General features: G+C 35.9%; 1 protein-coding gene and 1 long non-coding RNA gene across 51 annotated transcripts in view; both read right to left on the bottom strand.

Annotated features, from left to right (window-relative positions):
• The window catches only part of NAALADL2 (N-acetylated alpha-linked acidic dipeptidase like 2), a 1,339,033-nt gene that overhangs the window by 686,158 nt on the left and 632,558 nt on the right, over positions 1-20,317 (bottom strand). The gene's annotated exons all lie outside the window — the stretch shown is intronic.
• On the bottom strand, positions 979-7,586 carry LOC146397606 (uncharacterized). Its single transcript, XR_014824380.1, has 2 exons — positions 4,027-7,586; positions 979-3,160 (listed from the first exon to the last, which is right to left on the bottom strand). It is a non-coding gene; the product is annotated as an uncharacterized LOC146397606 (long non-coding RNA).

Here is a 20,317-nt window from a genome sequence, read left to right as displayed (position 1 = left end):
AATGCAAAACCAAACAAGATGCAACCATAAAATTTCATGTACAACAAGAATGAGTAGAAGACAAATATAAATAATGAAACAGTAGAGTCATTGCTGATTAAAAAACAAAATGCCTGTTTTTCTTCATTCAGATTAAAAATATACAAATTCTACATTGCTACAGAAAAATTAACATCATGACTTATTTTTAAGAGTTTCCAAAGAAAATAAACATTTAACAATTTAAAAACATAGATCTGAATTGAATTCTGTGTATGCTACCTCAACTCTAACCCTTTTGCAGGAGTAGCTTCCTGTCAGTTCTAACTCTGTTCCTATGTAAGGAACTTCAGGATTTAGCCCAGCATTTCTGAAGCCAGGCTACAGAAGAGAGTCACTTGGAAATTAAGTTAAATGATGGTGATTACTCTCCACACCAGCTCCGTTATATCGTATCTCTGAAGATGGGCTCAGACATCAATATTTTTAAGTACTCCCCCAGGTGGTACTAATGTGTTGAGAACTAGTGAAATAGTCTCAAATATTCATTTTATAGATGAGAAAACAAACCTAAAGAAACAAACTTCTTCAGGAGTTCCTGTTATGCTGCAGTGGGAACAAATATGACTAGTATCCATGTGAATGCGGGTTTATCTCTGGCCCCGCTCAGTAGGTTAAGGATATGGCAATACTGTGAGCTTCGGGGTAGGTCACAGATGTGTCTCAGATCTGGTGTTGCTGTGGCTGTGGTGTAGGCTGGCAACTGTAGTTCCAATTTGACCCCTAGCCTGGGAACGTGCATATGCTGCATGTGTGGCTAAAATTAAAAAAAAAAAAAAATTAAGAAAGAAACAAATTTCCCCTGAAGTCAAAGTTACTATGAAGCAATGTCAGGGATCTTCCTCAGGAGCTTCTGATTCAAAACACAGTGTTAAATACCGAGCCAGCTTTTTAATTTTTCTCATTGCTCACTACTGACTTGACCCTCTTTTTAAATTCTAATTGTTTGCTTTGATAGAGCCAGATATATCACCTCTATTTTTTTCTTTTTTTTTTCCTTTTTTTCTTTAGGGCTGCACCGGCTACATATGGAGTTTCCCAGGCTAGGGGTCTAATCAGAGCTGTAGCTGCCAGTCTACATCACAGTCACAGCAAGGCCAGATCCTTAACCTACTGAGCCAGGCCAGGGATCCTAGTCAGGTTCATTTCCACTGCACCACGACGGGAACGCCTATCATCTCTATTTCAACTATTTCTTTCTGATATGTTCTAAAAATAAGACAACTCTCCAGAGATTTTAGAGTAAATCTGGTACATTAGAGTTCTCCAGAAAAACACAAGCAATAGGGTGTATTAGTGTGCCTAAAAATAGGTTATGAAGAATTGGCCCATGCAGTTATGGAGGCTCAGAAGTCCTAAGATCTGCAGTCAGTGAGCTGGAGACCCAGGGGAGTCTATACGTAGTTCCAGTCTGAGTCCAAAACCCTGAGAACCATGAGAGCTGACGCTGCAAATTCTAGTCCAGAGCCAGCAGGCTCAAAAACCAAGAAGAATCCATGGTGTAGACCCAAAGATCAGAAAAGACCCATATCAGAGCTCAAGTAGTCAGGCAGGAGGAGTTCCCTCTCATTCAGCCTTTTTGTTCTATTTAGGTGTTTAATTGACTGGGGGCAGCCTATTCAGATTGGGGAGGGCAATCTGCTTTACTCAGCCTATTGATTCTAATGTTCTTCTCAATCAGAAACACTCTCACAGATGTACCCACAATGGTCACCCTGTGGTCCCGTCAAGTTGAAATAAAATTAACAGTCAAGGAGTTCCTGTCATGGCACAGTGGGTTAAAAATCTGCAGCTGCTTGGGTCACTACAGAGGCATGTGTTTGATCCCTGGCCAGGGAACTTCCATATGTAGCAGGTATGACCATTAAAAAAAATAAATAAATAAATAACCATTGTACTTGCAATCTGGAAATTCTATCCTACATTTCTCAGAGAGACCGGACACATCCTGCCTCACCAATACACCATGCCATCAGGCTCTGGGCTCCTAGTGATTACGTCACCTGTTGATCTGTCCGTGCAGAACAGTATGTTATTTGTGCTGAATGGAGTATGATAAACCACAATGAATATCCATTGGAGTTTGTGTTCTCACTTCCCCTACTTGAGCTGACAACCACCCTTATTTTGAGAGAGATTTAGAAGTGACCTCCCTTTTCATCAGATTAGGCCATAAAATCAGTAGCCTTACTGATATATGCCTAAAGCATTTATTTTAAATAATTATTCAGGTAAACTCTGAATGTGCCTTGAACATAATAGACACAGAACAAATGTTTTATGACTAAATAAATGATTACACATGAATTCTCATTATACATCTGAAGAAAACTCCAATATTAAGAGATTTAGGTGAAAGTTCATAATCATTTTCTTCCATAAAATACTTTTTTAATATTTTTTTCATGCAGAGGAAATATAAACCTCTTCTGTAAATTTTGGGCTGTTGTGAGTGGGCTTTTAGGCAGAATTATCAATTTTCCTTTGTCAGGAAATTTTGATTTTGATTAACTAAATGAATAACACATTCACAACTTGGGAAAGAATGTGTTCTCTATATCAGTCAGCAGTAGGCCTATGTATTTTTTAGGAAATTGTTAATCATCATTTAGAACCACACTTGACTTAATTCACCCCAAAGAATGGAAACTAAGACACAAGATAATCTTCTAGTTAAACATGCAGAGACTGCAGTCAATTTGAGAATCCTATTTAAGGCATGATTCTCTGTTCTTCCTCATTTTCAGGTAACTTTTTGTGGATAGATAATTGCCAGATGTCAGCAAGCTGAACCTGTAACATGCTATACAAATATGGCTGGAATAACAGGTGTCCAGATCAAGTTTAGAGCCTTCTACAATGTCTGATTAAAGAAATTAATTATGAATTGTTTGTTAATTTTCCAAATTCACAGAATTAAAATATTAATAGAACCCATTTATTAATGCATTCTGTGACATATTTTTAATTTTAACTCTAATAAGTAATATTCTTTTCATTTTATAAATGATTAAACTAAGGCTTAGAGAATTAAATGTGTATAGCATTTAAACACTTGATCCAATATTTGAACGAAGATTTAGCTCAAAACTCCAACTTTGTGTATAGTTACCAGTCCAAGCTGGAAGACCTGAGTCCAGGGAGGTTGATGGTATAAATTCTAATCTACACAATACTGGCTACTGTATTTCACACTATATTTTACCTAGATGTAGACGATATTTTATCATTCTGGAGATAGAACTCTGATGTTGGAAACTGGCATGAATTTATCAATTTAAATATAGCAATTGTAGATATGCAGTCCCAAGGCTAATATGTCTATTTATTTTTATTATTTTGGTTTAGAGACTTTTCACTTTTAGAGAATTTTTGGTCTTTAGTGATGTTTCTAACTCACTAGATGCTAAGATTCTTCCAAATTTTCTGGAGTGCTGACAGAGAATAGGTAAATGAATAACACATTCACAACTTGGGAATGAATGACAAAAAAAAAAAAAAAAAAAAAGCCGTGGGGAGGCTAAATGTGACACTTAGTGTCAGTATTTTTTTGGATTTTTTGTTGTTGTTCATTGATTTTTTTAGGTAAAGAAATTCATTATAGAATAAGAAAATGACTTGGACCTTGCTTAACTTTGTTGTATTGAACATGCATAGATGGGTATAAGGGTTAAATTTATGTGTCATTTACCAGGTTGCAAAGGCCCAGATTTTTTTCGGTAACCATTGTTTTGGGGTGTGTCTGTGAGGGTATCTGGAGGGAATTAGCATTTGATTTAGTAGACTGAATCAAGCAGATTGTCCTTTCCAGTGTAAGTGGGCATCATTCATTTCATTGATGACTAAACTAAAACAAAAAGGCAGAGGAAGAAAGAATTCACCCTCTGACAGATGGAGCTGGGACACTAGGCGTCTTCTGCTTGGATTAGAATTTACACCATCAACCTCCCTGGACTCAGGTCTTCCAGCTTGGACTGGTAACTATACCTCCAGCTTTCTGGGCCTCACTTGCAGACAGCAGATGTGGCATGTTTTCAGCCTCAATAATCATTTGAATCAATTCCTTTTAATAAATGTCTGTATCTGTCTCTCTCCCCTCCCCCTCTATGTAAGTATGAGTGGGTGTATATGTATGTACATGTGTGTGTGTGTGTGTGTGTGTGTGTGTGCATGTGTATCTATTGGTTCTGTTTCTCAGGAAAACTCTGAATAATACAGTAATACAGTAGGATGTCACGGGTGAACTAATTAAAAAAAAAAAAACTTGATCAGAGTACTTATCTTTCCTGCTTTTTCTGGAGGTCAGTTATACTTAGCTAGGCATGTGATCATATGAGACATTCTAAAGTATTAAAATTAGGTAAAAGCTAGTTCCAGAAGGCCTCCGGCCAGTATTTTTTACTACAAACTTTTAGTATCTTAAGAATAAGATTTACTAGCTCAAGCAGTATTTTCATCATCGAACATTTTAAAATAACACAAAAACATAGGATACGCCAAACAATTTATTACATTATATTCTAACTCTCATTTTTATGCTTTTCAAAGCCAGTGATGAGTTTGACTTCAACATAGTACTCAAATAAAAAGCGCAGTGTAGGAAATAATAAGCATAATCAATCACTGATCACATCATATGTAATTCAATATATACTAATCACATATCTCATCTTCAAATGATGAACTTCATTCATGCAAGAAATTATTAATATTATCTTCATTGAGGTTGGAGAACTATTCGTCTAAAGATCTGTCTGAGAATAAAGAACATGGAGTCTAACATGCCTCAAAATGATTACGGTCTCATTTTAAATCTACTCCAGTATGATATCATCAAAATGCTGAAAAATACTCATTCCTAACAATCAATTTAATCTGAAAACCTGAACCTTCAGTCTAACAACAACCTCAGAGTCTTTTACTCTATATCCTCAAACAAGTCTGAATTTAACCCACTACTTTATCAATAATCACCTAAAGAGTCTAGAATTTTTCTGTGAAAATATATTCTACTTTGTTTCCCCTAAAATTTTGCCAAATTTTAAAATGCATTATTTTCTTTTTATTTTAGCATATATTTAGTTGCTATTTTCAATTATTGTTTTATCTATACCTCTTAAATAAGTTATTCTCAAACCTGGGTGCACATTGTTATTTGAGGAAATTAAAAAAAAAAAAAAACTTTCAATATCTGTGTCCCACCCTCAAAGAAGCAAGTGCATAAAGGGGCAATCCCTGCAGCTACTACAAAACCTGGGACATTTCAATGATTCTCCACTTAGGTTGCCCTGTCTGGGGAGCTTTGAAAAATTGCTGATGCCCAGGTCCCACTGCCCCAGAGATCTGAGATGGGGCTTGGGTATCATTTATATGTGTGTATACACACACACACACACACACACACACATTTTTTTTAGGACCACACCCAAAACATATGGAAGTTCCTGGGCTAGGGGTCAAATCAGAGCTGCAGCTGAGGCCTATGCCACAGCAGTATCAGATCTGAGCCACATCTGTGACCTACACCACAGCTTGCAGCAACACTGGATTCCTAACCTACTGAGTGAGGCCAGGTATTGAACCTTCATCCTCATGGACACTATGTCAGGCTCTTAACCCTCTGAGCCACAATGAGAACTCTGAGCATCTTATATATTAGAATTTCTCCAAGGGCTTGTTATGTGTATCCAGAAAAGAGAACCACTGACTCAGACGATCCTGCAGGCCATGTGAATGTAGCCAATTTGTAATATATGCCCATCATAACAGCATCTGAGGGCATCCTCACTTACATGCCATGGACTCCCCTTGCTTACATGCCCTCCCTTTATTATTACTCAAAAGTTGCTCTTATTTTGAACATATTTTAAATCTTAAATAACAGGGATTTGAAGTAAGAATACTGAGTTGCTATGAATTCTCTAACTCATATAGTGGCTTTCATCAGAGGTAAACAGGTATTTGAGACTTTGATCCTTCTGTTTTATTTTGTTTAATTTATCTCCATTCTTAATTCTTCACAGTTTAGGTGTCAAAGACATCCTACATTGTTCCTTGGAAGTGAGAAAAATCTAACAAATGTGATGACAAATTGTAAAGCTTCTTTCCTTTCTTCTCAACTACCCAGATGCAAAAATGACCTTTTATTTTTCAGTCCATGATATTAATAAAGATGAAAGTAAACACACATGCTATTATTCGTGCACCATATAGCAGAACTCTTCTAAATGCTTTGCATGTATCACGTCATTTAATCCCAGTAAAATCTCAATAGCAAAGTAATACTTTGCATCCATTTTAGAGATGAAAGGCATAGCAAGGTTAAGCTTCTCAAGGTCACCAAGCAAGTAGGTATCAGACAATCACTTCTTTAAAACTTACGTTCTTAACTACAGTGCAATGATGCCTCTATGAGAATTAACATTTACAGACTAGGCAGATTATTTACTATATTATTATGCTTATAATTAATTGAATCAGTCTTCACAGTCTAGTAGGATAATGCGACAGAAACAAAATTTTTATTTTATAGTATTTTTCTTAGTGATAAAGGTACCAGAAAATCACTTGAAATGACTAAAGGCATCATTCAATCCTCATAAAAGCAGGTATGTGATATTGGAACCACCTAGGGACAATCTGTTAGAAAAGAAATTCACTTTGGAGGGTGCTTTAAGTAAGGGTCATTTTGAGCAAACATACATAGATCTGGTCAGAAGAGTTAGTAAGAATAACAGGGCAAGTTCAATGAGTTAGGAAAAAAGATGAGAATAAAAAATTTCCCATAATACTAGGAAAAGTGTAATTGTTCTGAGCTTCAGAAATGGTTTTATCATTTTAATCAATCAACGACAATTTATTGCGGTGAGCAGCCTCTGGAAGCCCACCAATTAATGATGGCCTCATCCTCTGACAGTCAGCCAATGAAGCCTGACTCACTCAGTGGAAAAGCTTGTAGGGCTTTGTTAACCTACCCACAAGTCTGTAATTCATGTGCCGATGAGCTACATGTGGTAAGTTTGCTTTGCTCAGCAAGACTGTGCCTGACCAGTGTAACACTCCCTTACTTTGTGGATTACAGATACTGAGTGGTGATTCCATCTCTCAGTAGAGGATACATTTAAGTGTTTTTGTTTTAACAGCTTAAAATGCAATGCTATTTGAACCCTAGATTGTATCCAGTCATGGTAGTTCTAAGTGTATGAAGTAGAGCAAGTGACATTTAGTGCTGACACAGTGACCCTTTGGTAGAGTGGTAACCACAAACAAAACTTCATAGGTAAACCTAAAAGCTGCATATGAAGATGAGTCCTCTGTGAGAACCTGTGCACTGGTAAACTTTTCTGTTAGACTGGGATGGTGTAATTTTTCTATCATGGAATTAAGGTAGCCTTCGAAATGAATCCTAGGTGAAGAAAGCCCCATTGCATCAGGCAACACCTAGACACTGCCCAATCTAGTCCTCAACACTGATGTGACCTGCAGCCAGAGAGTGGGCAGAGCACATTCCCATTTCTCTGCCCATTTTGCTTGAAAAGCTAGACATCATTTGCTTTGCATAAACCTTTTAAGTTTAGGACAGCTCAGGAGAAATGAGGTCTTGAAAAAAGGTAAGTGGTATTATTTCCTGTTAAGAAAGCATATAGGTTCTCAAACAATAAAAAGGAAAAATAAGAGAAATGCATTTAATGCACCTCAAGCTTATAAGAAAGTTTATATCTGTGAATCTGTAATTTCTATTTAAAAATGAAATCTCATGACTCTTTTGGGTTCTTTCTAATATTTCTTCTCAAAGAGTACTTACCTGGTATCCCTATTTAGACATGTTAGAATTTCATATAATTCTACATTATACAAATTCTTAAATATCCATATTATTTTCCCTATTACTTCCAAAATATTGTTTTACTTCAATGTAATATTTTCTTTTTCTTTTTTTTTTTTTTTTTTTTTTTTTTTGTCTTTTTGCTATTTCTTGGGCCGCTCCTGCAGCATATGGAGGTTCCCAGGCTAGGGGTCGAATTGGAGCTGTAGCTGCCAGCCTACGCCAGAGCCACAGCAACGCGGGATCCGAGCCACGTCTGCAACCTACACCACAGCTCACGGCAACGCCGGATCGTTAACCCACTGAGCAAGGGCAGGGACCGAACCCGCAACCTCATGGTTCCTAGTCGGATTCGTTAACCACTGTGCCACGACGGGAACTCCCAATGTAATATTTTTGATCTATCATTTTTCTTTAATCTTCCCTAGGAATTAAGTACCTATATACAATGAGTAATATAGTCCTAATATCTCATATACAATTATAGAAGGAAACTAAAGACATAAATTTTTATTTATATTTATGTATTTATTTACTTAAAGTATAGTTTATTTATAATGTTGTGCCAATTTCTGTTGTACAGCAAAGTGACCCAGTCATATATATATATACACACAAACACATTCTTTTTCTCATATTATCTTCCATTATGTTCTATCCCAAGAGAATGGATATAGTTCCCTGTTCTATACAGTAGGAACTCTTTGCTTATCCATTCTAAATGTAATGGTTTGCATCTGCTAACACCAAACTCCCCACACCCCATCTATGCCACTCTTCCCCCCTCCCAAGATAATGCCATTTGTAGCAACATAGATCCAACTAGAGATTCTCATACTAAGTGCAGTAAGTCACAAAGAGAAAGACAAACATTGTATGTTATTACTTATATGTGGAATCTAAAGTATGGCACAAATGAATCTCTCTACAAAACAGAAACAGATTCACAGACATAGAGAACAGACATCCTAACTTTTTATTCACAATATTTTGGTGGTTTAAATCATGAAACAAATTTGTATTGGGTTTAGTCTCTCACAGATGGCCTGTTAAAGACAAGAATGGACAACTAGCTCCATGATCTTAAAAACATAGCTTAAGATTGCTATGTGTATTATAGAAACCTAGATCTCTTTATTGTGTTATTTATATGTCAATTTTTCTGTTTAAAGTCTTTAAAATTACTGCTGGCAACTTCCTACAATATAGCCATATTTATGAACTTATTTTTTTGAGGGCTGCACCCACGGCATATGGAGGTTCCCAGGCTAGGAGTCTAATCAGAGCTGTAGCCACTGGCCTATACCAGAGCCACAGCAATGCAGGATCCAAGCCACATCTGTGACCTACACCACAGCTCATGGCAACGCCAGATCCTTAACACACTGAGTGAGGCCAGGGATCGAACCCACAACCTCATGGTTCCTAGTCGGATTCATTAACTACTGAGCCATGATGGGAACTCCTTTATTTATGAACTCCTAATCAAAGAAAATCCAACTTACACTAGAAGACTAATAAGACATTACTCAATTGGCACCAGCTACTAAAAACAAATATAAACTATAAGGAGGACATTACTTTTAATCTGTTGAATGATAAAAAGAATTGTGCTAATAGACATAGTGGTTTTTATTTTATACTAAGTTAGGAGATTTACTTGGTAATTACTTTGCTCATTTTTTCTGATGTTAACTGTGTCTAGAAGGTAATAAACACTCAATAAATGTTAGCATTTATTTTTTTATTGCCGCAATTAATTTTTAGCTTTTGATGTGAGACAAGTAGAGGATAATCTTTTCAAGTCTGCAAATAAAATATTAAGACATTTCATCCTTTTAAAAATTTCTGTTCTTTTGCATAGGTTTTATAATTCACACAGTATGTGGAGGAGTGGTATAATGTACACATAAGGTGCATAGTCAAACCATTTCTATCATTTCTAATGTCATCATTTATCTTTTTTTTTGCTTTTTTTTTTTTTTTTTTTTTTTTTTTTAGGGCTGTACTTGTGGCATATAGAATTTCCCTGGCTAGGGGTCGAATTAGAGCAACAGCTGCTGGCCTATGCCACAGCCACAGTAACACAAGATCTGAGCCCCATCTATAAACCTATATCACAACTCACTCCAACACTGGATCTTTAACCCACTGAACGAGGCCAGGAATGGAACTCTCATCTTCATGGTTACTGCTGGGGCTCGTTACTGCTGACAGGAGCCTCTTATCTTTTGTTTTTTATTTCTCTGTGATACTCAATCAAAAAAGCATAGCCATTTCTGACCTATAGGTAATCTAATCTACATGCACATTAAAGTAATCTCATGATAGTTCACGCTTTAGAAAACAATTATTTGCTATGAATTAAAAGACCATTCCCAGACTATAGAATGATAAATAGGATGCTAATGGCAGAAAAGCCACTGCCAGTAAAGCAACCAGCCTATTATAGGCCAGAAGGGCCCAATCTGACCAGAGCAGACAGCAGTCCAGCCTGACCAAAAAGGGCACTGAGCAGTGGTAGCCTGGCCGAACCTAAGGAGGCTGCCTATCCAGCCAGGCACATTGAAAACCAATCCTGGCTTCTCCAGGCCCCTGCCTGAGCATTGATTACATGGTAAGTGGTATGTGGGAAAAGCAGCTCACAAATACAGACACAGTTCTTGTCACTGAGACATTCCTTACTCTAACTCACTACCAGACACTCAAACTCAGAAGCCCAAAGCTACATCAAGCACTCAGATTCCAGGTGTGTCTTTATTTACTTATTTATCTATTAAAGTACATCTTATTTTTAAAACAAACTTTGCGTTTGAGTTCTGTCTAGTAGAATATTCACTCTGCTTTAGCCATTGCCTCGACCACTACTGTAGGCTGTTAGTCACAGCTTTGTTTTCTTTATTTACTTGGTCCTGAAGCCATTTGAATATAGAACTAATGTGACATCTCTAAACTATAGAAGGGCAGGGATTATGTCAGTTTCATTCACTAGTATATATTTGGCACTTAGGTAGAAAACCTGACACATCGTAGGCTATCATCAATATTTGATGAGGCAAAGAATGCATAAATCAATGAATGACAACTTCCTATTCAGATTTTCCAAGTAAACAGGAGAGAAGTAAAATTTGTACATGCCCACCCCCATCATCTCTATATTCCTTAAAAATGACCATTACTTGTTCCCTTTAACTCTGGCAAACACATGCAAATTAAGACAGGCTATCTAAACCAGTTACTATGATACAAATTAAAAATTTCAGCTGCTTAGTCCTGGAGGTGAAGGTTACCACGTGAATCCAGACCCTTATATTCATTGGTACACTCAGTACATAACATATTGCTTCTAAAAGACAAACAACAATATAGATGTGCTGGCAGCTGTCATAACATTTTAAATAATAATCTGTCTCAGAGAGAGAGAAAAATAGGGAAAAGCAATTCTTAACAGCTGAGATAAAGCTAAGACAAACTCCATTCATTGGTACAAAATCTGACAGTCTTATTTATGAATGGCTCCAGGATAATGTGTGAAACCACAAGAGGTTATTATCACCAACTTTTTTTTGAAAAGGTTAGCCTATGGATTTTTGGCTCCTGGCTGGTTGGCTTTTGAACAGGTACTTGGAGACAAAAAAATAAAAAAGATTTTCGTCACTTCCTTTATGGTCTTTTGAAAGCTTTCTATTACTTAAAAACAAGTAATGATTCTTAATCTCATTGTTGTACATGATCTAGAAATTTCATTTCCAAAACTGAGAAAACAATGCTGAAAGACAAGTACGCAATGATTGCTTCTTTCCAGTACCTGTGGTAGGAGCATGAAATAACTGAGTAAGACAACTTTTCCCTTCTCTCAAATAATTACGGCTCTCTAGAATTCAGCATCTGTGCTACCAGATGTTACTGTCAAACACGTAAGCAATAGGTTTGAGCACTGCAAAAACCTGGCTCAGTTCCATGAATCTTTGTCTGAATACCTCAGCAAAAGCAGGTGGTTTTCTGGAGTCCAAAATTCTAAGTACCAGATCACACTAATTCAATTCCATGAGGGAAAAAAAAGGTTTTCTCTAGTGATGGATTGGAATTGTTCAGGTTCAAGCTACTACTTTGGAGTCAAAGATAAACACTTTCATAAGCTGTATTTTTGAATAGAAGGAATAAGAATTCAAACATTTTAACATCACTATTAAAAAAAGGAAAATAATTATAAACCAAAAATATATCACTATTTTCCCTCAAATGAATGATATCCTGCTGTCATGGTAACTAACCAAATGCTTTTGTAAGAAGGGGAAGAAAAAAAAAATTTTTTTAAAAAGATGCAATGATATTGTTTTAGGTAAGCCTTGAAAGGTTAGTTACATAATATAGTCAGTGTTAGGAAGACATTAAAATCTTGATCAGGAGATGCAGTGAGTTTTCATAAAGTGCTTCATAAAATTAAATGCAATCCTTAAAAGTGGAGCTTCTCCTTCCTTTCAATGTTAAAATAGGCTTAAATTTATGAAATAATGACAGATCACAGTAATATATATTTTGACTTTACTTGAGTAAATTAAAAGTTGATAACCATAAAAAAATTGAAGAATTTAAATTTAAAATATTGATGTTTCACTAAGATTTAAAGATATGTTTGCTTATCTCTAAATTTACTTCAGAAGGAATTAGTTGACCTTTCCCTAAAAGAATGTCTTTGTCAAAATCAGTGCCTCTACCTGACAAGATCTGCTAAAATGTAAAAAAATTGGGGAAATATATTAAAATAAAGCTACTTTAGGCATATTTTTTTGTGAAATTAAATGAGGGATACATTTCAGACCTTGGAAGAAGAGTACATATCTACATGATGCCAGTAAACCATAATTTAATTAAATTTAGTAAGAAATTTCTTTTTTCGGAGAAAAATCAGACCAGCATTTTTGCAGGAAGAAAGCAAATTATGTAATTAATTGATTTTCCTACTACTATTTTGTCATCAAATAGTTATCAGAAACACACACACACAATGAAGGAACAGAGTAAGTTTGAATCTTTCATTATTTTTCCTGTTCAGTTTGTGATTAAAGCCATTCATTCTTCAGTATCTACTTTTTTCAGCATACTGTTAGTAATAAATGTGATATGCCCAACTTTGTAAAGTAAAAAAAGTTTCACTTCGCCTCTGATTTTTTTCTATATTTTGCTTCTGCATTCTCTCTGTACTAATTATTTTAACTTGCCAGTTACTTATTAGTAGTCCCACCAGAGGGCAGACAGAGGAAACCTCAGACTAAAATCTCAAGCACAATCTTGATATTTATTCATTTCTCCACCAAAATTCGGGGAGCTATTTGATGATTATTTCTGACCCTTTTGCATAGTCTTCCATAGTCATCTCATTTCTGGGTAGACCATACACTTGCTTCATAATCTAATAATTACCTAGAATAAAATTTAATGGAACTGAATTTATTTTGTATAAGGAAGATTATTTAAGAGTTAACACATACACATCAGTCCAATTTAAAATTCAAGACAGTTCACAATAATAAGCCAATAGGGAGACTTCAACTAGTAAGATTTTTCACTATCCCATGGGAATCATGAATCATACTTACTACCAAATACTGTATGTGTCACAGTTTCTACAATGAGAATTCTGACAAAATCAAAAACAGAGAATTATATTAATCCAATCTGTATTCTACAAAAAACATAAAACTATGTCCACACCTAAATGTAAAATAAAGGTTCCAAGGCAAATACCCTGCTTATTGGCAAATAAAGCCTCCAAGATCTCTCTCCATCCAAAGGTCAATTCAACATGATGGAAATGTGTGTGTGTGTGTGTGTGTGTATACACACATATATGCATTTATATACATATATGTGTATATATGTGCCTGAATCACTATGCTTTACAGCTGAAATTGACTTGACCCTGTAAGTCAACTATATTTTAATAAAAATAAAATTTTAAAAAGATTTAAAATTTGATATGTGGAAGAAAATGCAAAAAATTAGGGGAAGGAGAGCATAGTGATGAATAAAGGGAATTTTTTGAAGAAAAAATAGATTTAATACTGGCAAGTAAAGAAAAATGAAACTCTTGTTCTGAAAATATATAAGATTACAAGGTCTCTTTGAAATCCTGTAATTCGGTACAAGATCAGGCATCAGGCTGGGATTCAAAGAGTGCTTCTCAAAATGAGTTAAAATTACAAGAATTCAAAAAATACAATAACCAAGTTAAAAATCAGCATTGGAGGTGTTAAATACCATAATCAGCATGGGAGAAAATCAAATCAGGTATTGAGAGAGTAAATCTGAGGATCTCTACAAAAATACAGAGGAAAAAAAATTATGTGGAACAAGCTGCATGTTCAGTTCTGTGTATAGCATGATTCTGCATGTGGGGATAACATTTACTAGAAATAAACAGAGGAGATAGTCAAACGTGCTCACAGTGGCCAGCTCTTAAATGTGCAATCATGGGAGAGTCATGCTCTTATTCTTTACATTTTTTAAATATAAAGAGTTTTTAAAGCCAGGATAATGAGAAGAAAAAGTAAACACACACAGGCTAAACTTGACTTACGTATATTATTGGTGTATCCACAGATGGCTTTGTCTACAATAACCAATCCCTGCTGTTTTATCAGTCATAGATTGGAGCCTTTGCAGAGCCACTACCTTTAAATCATCAGCATGAAGCTTAATTAACCTAGGCTCTATTTCTCCCTTTCAACTCTGTATACTTCAAGTTCCCTGAAGCTGGTACTTAAAATTAATCTAACTTGTAAAAAGCCAGCCCATGCTAGATGATTCTTGGTTTACACTATTCAAGAAAAATAATGTTTTTCCTGGTTTTGAAAATTGCACGGTAGTAATGCAAGAGAATCTCATTGTTTTAAGGAAATGTACATTAAAGTAGTCAGGGTAATTATGTCTACAATTTATTCTCGAATGATTCAGGAAAAAAAATATACATAGGAGGAGAGAGGGAGTAATAAAGCAAATGTGGGGGGAAAAAAAGATAGTGTTTTGTAAGTCTTCTTTAACCACCCAAGAGGAAATGAAATAGAATAATTTTAAAAAAAAAATTCCTCACGATGATATACTTTTGTTTTAAATTATTTTAGGCTTATAAAGTTCTCCTCTATGTATTTGCTTAGTTTCTCCTCATAAAAATTTAGGAAAACTACCTTTAATTCAATCTTTCATGCAGACAGAAAAAAAATCAGTATTTTCTCTACAATCATGTACATTGCACACAAGTTAGCATGGTATACTGGAGGAACATGAGCTTTGAGGTTAAATATATGGAAGTCACATCTCAGTTCCACTCATTACTAAGTATAAGTCATTGGGCAAAGAGCTATTCAGAGACCACCTTCCATATCATTAAAAAAAAAAAAAAAAAAAAAACCCCACAATAAACAAATAAAAAAACCCTGACTACTGATATATTTATTCCTCCAAGTCCTGGGCCAGACAGTTCTATTTACAGGTTCTTTGGGATTTAACAAATTATCTTCTATAAAATTCATTTGCCAATTTTTAAAGCACTGCCCTCATTCGAGGACAGTTTCTCTACAAAAGTTACTTTTAAAGTAAATGGTAAATTATTATTTCCCCCTTTTTTCTGACATGAACAATTAATGGAACTTTTAATATTTAATTTATATTGAGATGTCAAACAAAATCATGCTGTTTTTGTCAACTGTTTATGACTGGCACAAGGCAGGGTTAGCTGTTCTGCAACTAACCTATTTTCAGAAATCGCAAAAAAAAAAAAAGTATAGCCTGATTAAAGCATTTTCAATGCAAAAAGTTGATTTTTAGCATCAAGTAGAATAGGCACTACTATTGCCTAATAACTATCATTGCAACTTATCTTTGCATGAATTAACAAATGGGAATATTATTTATGAGCACTAAGACATGGAAAACATTTGTGGACACTTAACTAGGTCTACATATGAGAGAGACACAGCATGAGCATGTGCGTATATGTATAATTATTCAATTCTTATTATGATTCTTTATTATTTTTTTTTCTTACTGCTTTTCAGGGCTCACCCGAGGCATATGGAGGTTCCCAGGCTAGGGGTCGAATGGAAGCCACAGCTGCCAGCCTACACCACAGGTCACAGCAACACCAGATCATTAATCCACTGAGCGAGGCCAGGGATCAAACCCACAACCTCATGGTTCCTAGTCGGATTCATTTCCCCTGTACCACGACAGGAACTCCGTGATTCTTTAAAGTTACACTTCTGTGGGTACCTTGCCCAAAGTCATCTAATATATCCTGTCCACTGTCAGATTTTTGTACACAAATCTTCCACTCTCCAAGGCCCATTTTACTTACTCTATAAAGAATAAAATTATTCAATTTTAAAATATTTTAAGACAAAGTCTTTTCAATATATATAGGATCACACACCATGAAAAGTTAAAATATGACAAAAGGCCAAAAGTATTCCATAACAGAGATGAAAAGATATACTAATGACAGGTATACCTATCTCTCTTCCAACAGAATTTGACAAGTTAAAGTACTTTTCAAATAGCCAAAATCATATGAAAATCAAATATTAACAGAAGATTCATCACCCTGAAAGAATGAAGTAAGACCTATCCCAGAACCGACCTGTCTCTAAAAAAGACTGAATGAAATAGACCATTTGGTAACTGACATAGGCTGCAGTTCAGTGGCTCCATGAGAAAGTCTTCAAGCTATATTTTTAACAAAGAATTGAGGCATAATGGAAAAGAGCTTTGGCTCTGAATGCAGAATCCTGAATTTAAATCCAGCCTCCATTTCTTATTAGAAGCCTCAATCCAATTACTTCACAACTCTCTACCTCAACTTCCCCATTTGTAAAATGAGAAAATAGAACAGTACTATTTCATAGGATTGTTAAAGGATTAAAAATAAGATATATAGGGAGTTTCTGTCATGGCACAGTGGAAACAAATCTGAAGAGGAGCCATGAGGTTGCAGTGGGTTAAGGATCCAGCGTTGCCGTGAGCTGTGGTGTAGGTCACAGATGCGGCTCAGATCTAGCCTTGCTGTGGCTCTGGCGCAGGCCAACAGCAACAGCTCTGATTGGACCCCTAGCCTGGGAACCTCCATATGCCGCGGGTTTGGCCCTATAAAGGCCAAAGACAAAAAAATAAATAAATAAGATATATAGTAAGGTAAGTAGCAAAATCCCCATTTGTATTAAAAGTATAATATATCTGTATGTAAGCAAGTGGATGATATTGTAAAAATAAAAAACAAATGACTCAGGGTTATACATCATCATATATGACATGTTACTAAAACACTTCAGATTAAACAATGGCAACTGTCCAAGTTCCCATCACCACTCAAGGGGTAATGAACCCAACCAGTATCCATGAGGATTTAGGTTCCATCCCTGGCCTCACTCAGTGGGTTAAGGATCCACCAATGCCATGTCACAAACGTGGCTCAGATCCCAAGTTGCTGTGGCTGTGGTATAGGGCAGCAGCTGCAGCTCTTATTTGACCCCTAGCCCAGGAACTTCCATATGCTTCACCTGCACCCCTAAAAAGAGAGAAAAAAAAAAATGGCAACTGTCATTTTGCTTAATCCAGTTTTGAAAATTCCCCAAACTTAGATGCACAAATGAGAAAGGATTAAATTTATTCACAGAGGACAAGAACAGCATTAACTACATTGTTGCAGCTATAAAACATTGATTTTTCAAATGTTATGTTGAGAGCTTCACATGTGCTGTGCTTTTTGACAGGCATCAGGGTGGGAGTGGGGGTGGGGGATATTTAAAAGCAAACAAGACTTTAGAAATCCATCAAGTAATACTAAAGGCAAGAATGCAAACAGTTGTGGTGCTTTTCATTGAGGCCATACTTTTAAGCCTTCAGAGAAAATAGCAAGAAATGAAATTTTCTATGAGAGATGTTGAAAGTTCTCCTGACCTGCTAAATTATATCCTCATCTGCTCTGGAAATTCCTAAAACACCTTAATCCTTTGAATAAAAAGGTGGAGTCCCTTGTTGTACAGTAAACACTCTCTGGAAGCAGAGCCCATTTGATGCTTAGCTCAAAGTTATCTCCTTTAATTTCTTGGCTAGACTCTGAGAATTCTGGGGAGAGAAAACAGGATGAATATTCCCAATATTCCAGTATCAGATCAACCTTTATCAGCACATTACTCAATCTGAGCACCCATATCTCTAAACACCACAGCAGCTTTGTCTGTACTTTCTTATGAAATGTATACATTTTTGCCTTATAATAAATGCGTATTTCTTAGACAGGTTCATGTTGGATATCTCAATGAAGCTTTGTTATGTCCATCGTTACTTTTAGTCTCTGGACTCATCTGGACCTCCTCTCCCTCTCTCCCTGTTTCTCTCAGACCATTCCTGTCCTCACAGTTTCTCTATGATCAAATAGGCTATGTATTGAACACTTGATATTATCTCTTGCCTAGATTCCAAGTTGTTTCTCTGACTCACCTGCTTAATAAGACCCCTGGTCCCAGACAATAGCAGTGGTTCACTTAATATACCTGAATTTGGCCTGATGAGAATTGCTGAAAAACTTCTCAGGTTGATATCACCATATTTTGTAGCATGGGTTCTCCAGAAGCAAGGACAGTCAAGATGGTTATGAAGGAGGTAGCTCTCTACAGCTGAAGCAGACAACTGGAGGTCAAGTGCTGAACATATTCTTGTAAGCTGGGTAGTGATCCTTCCTTGACAGGGAATCTGGGCAAGCCTATCTCCATATCATCCAGACCACAGATTATGGACTCAATTTCAACTTTATCCTCCATGATAAACCAAAAATGGCATCCTTTTATGACACCATTTTTATTTTGCTTCTGACCCAAATACAAAGGGCATAATAGTAATTTGAAATGCATAATTTTTTAAGGAAATGTTTTTTATTGTGGAGAAGGAAGAATGGAAGACTAATGCCATTGTTAAATATGAGAATACATATAATTTGGTGATAAGCATCAGGTCTTTGTTTAAAATGAAGATAGTGTTAGTGGTAATGAATTTGAATTACAGAAAGAATGAGTTAGGGTACAACAGAATTCTCTGAATGTGGAAAATGAAATGTAAGATGATGCCAAGGGAAGATATATGATTCACCACCTATGAAACATTTGCAAATAATACAGATAGGAAACTCTATTAGAACAGCAGAGACATAGAAAAGATTACACATTTGCATCCTTCTTGTCTGATAATGATGACTTTTGTTATCTTAGAAGGTCAAGAGTGTTTCCACAAGATGAATTTCAAAGTGAAAGGAACCCAAATTTCTTTCTCTCACTGAGTCACTTTTTCAGGTATTCCACAATATTTAATGCCACATTTTCTTATGATTATCAGAACAAAGATGTATTTTAAACAGAAGTAGTAATTATCAAGGAAATGCATAAATCTGAGGGTAAATTTATCTTCTTCCTAAATATGATAGTTGATATTATCCAAATACATAATCAAAGTATTTGCTTAGAAAATATAATTTCTACAAAAAGAAACAAATCAAACAAACAAACAGAAACCCTGAATCTCAGAGGGTAAATTTTGTATTTGCTTTGGGGGGGGGGGGGCACTCTCATGGCATATGGAAGTTCTCAGGCTAGGCATTGAAATGGGAGCAGTAGCCTGTTGGCCTACACCACAGCAATGCCAGATCCAAGCCCCCTCTGTGTTCACGGCAACAACAGATCCTTAACCAACAGAGTGAGGCCAGGGATCAAACATGGGTCCTCATGGATACTAGTTAGTTTCGTTTCCACTGAGCCACAAGAGGAACACTGTATTTGCTCTTAACATCTCATTGAATTAAAAAAAAAAATTCAGAGAGAAAAAGATTCCGGTTGTTACAACAAAGTACTTAAAATACTTAATTTATATGAACTTTTCTTTTTATTTACTTATTTTTTGTCTTTTGGGGGTGACACTCATGGCATATAGAGGTTCACAGGATAGGGGTTGAATTGGAGCTACAGCTGCCAGCCTACACTAAAGCCACAACAACTTAGGATCTGAGCTGTGTCTGTGACCTACACCACAGATCACAGCAACGCGGGACCCTTAACCCACTGAACGAGGCCAGGGATAGAACCTGCGTCCTCATGGATGCTAGTGAGATTTGTTTCCGCTGAGCCACGATGGGAAGTCCAATTTATACAAACTTTGAAAAACTATTTATAAAAAAACAAAGGGGAATCAAAATAAAACCTCCATTATTTAAGAAATAAAGCTTAGAAATCTAATCTAGACCTTATAATGTACCTATTTATGCATCACAGCTCTAAAGCAAACTTCAAAAGCAACTCATGTTCATAATCATTAATCTACATTTCCTAGATCAAAGATGCTCTGGAAACTAAGGTCATTTTTTGTAACTTTGGAGCAGATTCATTTCATGGCAAAACCTCATTTCTGCTA

The sequence above is a fragment of the Sus scrofa genome, chromosome 13, assembly GCF_054392235.1.
Source record: "Sus scrofa isolate SSC_HxYL_T2T_F1_AM1 chromosome 13, Sscrofa_HxYL_maternal_Yorkshire_Landrace_v2.0, whole genome shotgun sequence".
Lineage (NCBI taxonomy): Eukaryota > Metazoa > Chordata > Mammalia > Artiodactyla > Suidae > Sus > Sus scrofa.
The sequence above is the reverse complement of the archived record's forward strand: the minus strand, read 5'-3'. Positions and strand labels throughout refer to the sequence as shown.